At 45.1% G+C, this 5,902-nt stretch overlaps 1 long non-coding RNA gene across 1 annotated transcript; it reads right to left on the bottom strand.

The window, feature by feature from the left end:
- Positions 1–4,508: 4,508 nt before the first annotated feature.
- Positions 4,509–5,514, bottom strand: LOC147985331 (uncharacterized). The gene is made up of 3 exons (XR_015615114.1): positions 5,430–5,514; positions 4,971–5,083; positions 4,509–4,875 (listed from the first exon to the last, which is right to left on the bottom strand). It is a non-coding gene; the product is annotated as an uncharacterized LOC147985331 (long non-coding RNA).
- Positions 5,515–5,902: the final 388 nt, after the last annotated feature.

Below are 5,902 nucleotides of genomic sequence, written 5' to 3'. Positions count from 1 at the left end.
GCTGTCAGCTCGGACCCACCGAAAGTGCCTCCTTGTTATGCACAAAAAATGAATACTCCCCCGGCTAGCTGGGACCCACCTTGCTGGGAGGCTGACTTGTGGGCCTACTAAGTTGACGGGGACGAAGGGCTTTGTCAACTTAGTCAATATGAACGATTCTAGCTCTAGTGATCGTACGATGTCCATCCAACGGCCGTAGTGCTTCTTCAACCTCTGGTCCTCTTGCTCCAGCCGCCCAAAGCAGCGCCGGTCGTGCTGCATGCTCCTGCCTCCCGTGGCCGGCTGTGCTGCCGCAGAGGCCTCACCGCCCCCTACTATTCCCACCGCTGGCCAGGCCCTGCGGCGACGGCAGCCTCACACCGCAGCCGAACCAGTGAACCCTCGTAGTTCTCTCCGCGCGGGCTTCCACTGCCGCGTTGTCCCCTTCCTAGGCCTCACCGTCGTCCACCGCCGTGGTGCTCTCCGCGCGGCGTGGTCAACGTGGTCAAGGAATGACTTCCATCGGAAGAGTACTGTACGTGGAGAGGCTGACAGCTGGGTCCACGGCCACAACCCAGTTTTTTTGTGATTTGCCAAGTAAGTCGCTTTGTCAAGCCTGTTGGGCTGCAAATCTTTCAAGACGAGGAGAGCTTTCATTCGGCTGGCCGAGAAAATGGCCCATCAGTAATGAGAAATGGGTTGTACATTTTTAAAACACATCAAACCGGCAATTAGTTTCAAATATCTTTTTTTTCATTTCAAGATTTTAAATTACATTAATTTTTATGCGTGGAGAATTTGTTGGATTTTATATTGATATACATTTATTTTTAAAATCAGTTTGAATGTGAGTCGAAATTTCGGGATTAAAAACAGTTCGGACCGCACTGAAATATGCAAAATTTCATATAATTTTTTAACCGTTGCCACAATATGGGGTGTAATGCTAACAAAAAGAATATGAGCTCAATAAAAAACCTTAAGAATTAGCAAATGGGCTGTAAATTATTAGAAATAATGGCAGATGGGATGTATGTTGTTTTCCACAGATTTGAGGCTTTCCTAAAAAAAGTTGACGCACAAGCACTGGCTGTTGGATGTCCATCCAACGGTCGTCGTGTTTCTTCAATCTCTGCTCTTCCTACTCCAGCCGCTCAAACAAGCGCCGGCGGGACTGCCCGCTCCCTCCTCCTCGCGGTCGGTTGTGCTGCCGCGCAGGCCTCAACGCCCGACCGTACTGCCATCGCTGGCCTAGCAATCCCTCTACTCACCCACACCTGCTGTTATTCTCCGGCGACGGCAGACGAACCAGTAAACCCTCGTACAGTCGTACTCCCCTCCGCATGGGAAACAACTGTCGAGTCTTCCCTGCCTCCGTGTCGTCCCCTTCCTAGGTCTCGCCGTCGTCCACCGCCCTGGTGCTCTCGGCGCGGCATGGTCAACGTGGTCAAGGAACAACTTCCATCGGACGTGGACTGTACGTGGAGAGGCTGACAGCTGGGTCCACGGCCGCAGCAAGGAAGTGCCTCCTTATTACGCGGAAAATAATGATTCCTCCACCTGACAGCTGGGACCCACCGGATGGGCCACTGTATTTCGTGAAAAAATGTTTCCCCATGACTGTTGGGACCCACCAGCTACATCTTCGCACGCAAGGAAGTGCGTCTGGGCAAAAAAATGATTCGCCCCCTGACTGATCCAAGTACGTCTTCCCGATCCGACCGATCCAAGTACCAAAAGTATGGCACCTACGAGTTCTGCACACGTTCAACTCCGTGACGTTCCTCGAGCTCCAATCCAGCAAAGTGTTGAGGGAGAGTTTCGTTAGCACGACGGCATGATGACGGTGATGATGTTCTACCGACGCAGGGCTTCGCCTAAGCACCGCTACGATATGACCGAGGTGGAATATGGTGGAAGGGGGCACCGCACACGGCTAGGAACGATCACGAAGATCAACCTGTGTGTCATGGGGTGCCCCCTTGCCCCGTATATAAAGGAGGGAGAGGGGGAGGTGCAGCCGGCCCAAGGGGTGCGCCTAGAGGAGTCCTACTCCCACCGGGAGTAGGACTCCCCCTTCTTGCCTTGTTGGAAAAGGAAGGGGGAAGGGAGAAAGAGGAAAGGGGGGCGCCCCCCCCCTTCCTTGTCCTATTCGGACTAGGGGGGAGGGGGTGCGCGGCCTGTCCTGGCCGGCCCTCCTCTTCTCCCTTAGGGCCCATGTAGGCCCAATAACCCCCGGGGGGTTCCGGTAACCCCCGGTACTCCGATAAAATCCCGATTTCACCCAGAACATTTCCGATATACAAATATAGGCTTCCAATATATCAATATTTATGTCTCGACCATTTCGAGACTCCTCGTCATGTCCGTGATCACATCCGGGACACCGAACAACCTTCGGTACATCAAAACACAAAAACCCTAATTACGATCGTCACCGGACTTTAAGCGTGCGGACCCTACGGGTTCGAGAACTATGTAGACATGACCGAGACACGTCTCCGTTCAATAACCAATAGCGGAACCTGGATGCTCATATTGGCTCCTACATATTCTACGAAGATCTTTATCAGTCAGACCGCATAACAATATGCGTTGTTCCCTTTGTCATCGGTATGTTACTTGCCCGAGATTCGATCATCGGTATCTCAATATCTAGTTCAATCTTGTTACCGGCAAGTCTCTTTACTCGTTCCATAACACATCATCTCGCAACTAACTTATTAGTTGCAATGCTTGCAAGGCTTGAGTGATGTTCATTACTGAGAGGGCCCAAAGATACCTCTCCAACAATCGGAGTGACAAATCCTAATCTCGAAATACGCCAACCCAACAAATACCTTCGGAGACACCTGTAGAGCTCCTTTATAATCACCCAGTTACGTTGTGACGTTTGGTAGCACACAAAGTGTTCCTCCGGTAAACGGGAGTTGCATAATCTCATAGTCATAGGAACATATATAAGTTATGAAGAAAGCAATAGCAACAAACTAAATGATCAAGTGCTAAGCTAATGGAATGGGTCAAGTCAATCACATCATTCTCCTAATAATGTGATCCCGTTAACCAAATAACAACTCATGTCTATCGTTAGGAAACATAACCATCTTTGATCAACGAGCTAGTCAAGTAGAGGCATACTAGTGACACTCTGTTTGTCTATGTATTCATCTATGTATTCACACATGTATTATGTTTCCGGTTAATAAAATTCTAGCATGAATAATAAACATTTATCATGATACAAGGAAATAAATAATAACTTTATTATTGCCTCTAGGGCATATTTCCTTCAGTCTCCCACTTGCACTAGAGTCAATAATCTAGATTACACAGTAATGATTCTAACACCCATGGAGCCTTGGTGCTGATCATGTTTTGCTCGTGGAAGAGGCTTAGTCAGCGGGTCTGCAACATTCAGATCCGTATGTATCTTGCAAATTTCTATGTCTCCCACTTGGACTAAATCCCGAATGGAATTGAAGGGTCTCTTGATGTGCTTGGTTCTCTTGTGAAATCTGGATTCCTTTGCCAAGGAAATTGCACCAGTATTGTCACAAAAGATTTTCATTGGACCCGATGCACTAGGTATGACACCTAGATCGGATATGAACTCCTTCAACCAGACTCCTTCATTTGCTGCTTCCAAAGCAGCTATGTACTCCGCTTCACATGTAGATCCCGCCACGACGCTTTGTTTAGAACTGCACCAACTGACAGCTCCACTGTTTAATGTAAACACGTATCCGGTTTGTGATTTAGAATTGTCGGATCAGTGTCAAAGCTTGCATCAACGTAACCATTTACGATGAGCTCTTTGTCACCTCCATATATGAGAAACATATCCTTAGTTTTTTCCAGGTACTTTAGGATGTTCTTGACCGCTATCTAGTGATCCACTCCTGGATTACTTTGGTACCTCCCTGCTAGACTTACAGCAAGGCACACATCAGGTCTGGTACACAGCATTGCATACATGATAGAGCCTATGGCTGAAGCATAGGGAACATCTTTCATTTTCTCTCTATCTTCTGCAGTGGTCGGACATTGAGTCTTACTCAACTTCACACCTTGTAACACAGGCAAGAACCCTTTCTTTGCTTGATCCATTTTGAACTTGTTCAAAACTTTGTCAAGGTATGTGCTTTGTGAAAGTCCAATTAAGCGTCTTGATCTATCTCTCACTACTAGGAAAAAGGCTACCAGCAGCGCGGGTAAAATAGCTACTAGCAGTGCGGGTACCCGCGCTACTAGTATCGCGCTACAGCTAATAGTTAGTAGTAGCGTGGGTTAAACCCGCGCTACTACTAACTTTGTTAGTAGTAGCGTGTGCCACCCACGCTACTGATATTACGTACATGTGCTACTACTAATGAAATAGTAGTAGCGTGGGTAAACAACCAACGCTACTAGTATCCTATATACTAGTAGCGCTCAGTTTCCTCCCCGCGCTACTACTAACTTATTAGGAATTAAAAAAATAAACCAGTACACATCATTACAAATACAAAATTTATAATAAACCAGTATTAGAACACATCCCGTAAGAGCATACATAATTGACATGGGCTCCTATTTCATGGTTAACTGGACACCAAAGCCAATAAATGAGCCAAAACCCCATCATTATGCATTGGTACTCACGATTGACCACTTCAAAGAAAATGCAAGTATGTATGTCATTAACAATTGCAAACATAGTTGTTGTATCTACTATCACACAGTTCCTCATTCTACCTGTTCTCACTCCAATAATAAGAAAAATTAAAAGGAAAATAGAGATAATCTGCCGCAATTGCACTTCGGTGTCTTGGATTCGGTCTGCCGCTTCAACATCTCATTATATCGTAAGAAGTTGTTAAGGCACCACTCTGCTTAGTATATCCCAGGTGCTTTCTGCAATTGGCATAGAAACAGCAAATATTCATCAGATTCCTGCTTCCAGATGTAATTTATTGTTTGTATCCTTCTTTCCAAATTTAGAATCATACCTCTTACAAGTATCTTTCACGTGATCCTCATCAGCAGACTCGGAGGTGTGATTGTCATGGTAAGCATCGGTTGCATCAGGGTCATATTCACCTAGAACATACTCTTGGATAACCTTCAACAAAAGATATACACTCAATAAGGCAACTCAAAAGTGCTAGCAACTACGGCGTGCAAAGCATGCAGATATGTAACTGAAGCCACAGTAAAGCTGTACCAACTACGACGTGCATACATGACACTGTGAAAGCATGAAGATATGTAATTGGAACCGTATTACACTATTTGAGCAAAAAAATTGTTTGCTTCTTTCACAATGTAAATTAGTTCAGTTCTGGTCTCTCCTCTTAAAGCTAGCAATATGTGTACCGAAACAATTCAGAATTAGTTTTTGTGGAGGGTAGAAAGATCAACATAAGCACAATCTATTTACTGTGACCCTCACAAAGAAAACGTCTTACCTTCTCATTCTCTACATGAACCTCTCGGATTTTCCCATAATAGCAGAATTCATAAGATCACCAACCTTCATGTTGTGTCAGCAACAATAGTAACAATCAGATCGTTTTTTAGGCATTCCATTAGCCTGGCACACATGTACAAGACCAAACATATATCCTAGATGCTCATCATGCACAAAGAAAGACTTGTATGTTCATGCCTGGAGTAGTCTAAACCAACATATGTTTGAAGACTACTGAAATCAAATACCTTGTGGCACTTAGAAATAAATGCTAAAAGACTGTCGATTACTTGAGACCTCTTGTCTGCAGCTAGTTGTGAAGTTTCAACATAATCTACTTATTTTTCCTAGCATCTTTGGCCTGACCAATAAAAAATAAGAAAGAAGATATATCACTTTATGTATAGGATGTATATGAAGTAAGCAAAATTTTATATCCATATATTATTTGCCTGCAAGTTCTATGAGTTA

This window comes from Triticum urartu, chromosome 2A, assembly GCF_056163025.1.
Source record: "Triticum urartu cultivar PI428250 chromosome 2A, HENAU_Tu73, whole genome shotgun sequence".
Lineage (NCBI taxonomy): Eukaryota > Viridiplantae > Streptophyta > Magnoliopsida > Poales > Poaceae > Triticum > Triticum urartu.
The sequence above is the reverse complement of the archived record's forward strand: the minus strand, read 5'-3'. Positions and strand labels throughout refer to the sequence as shown.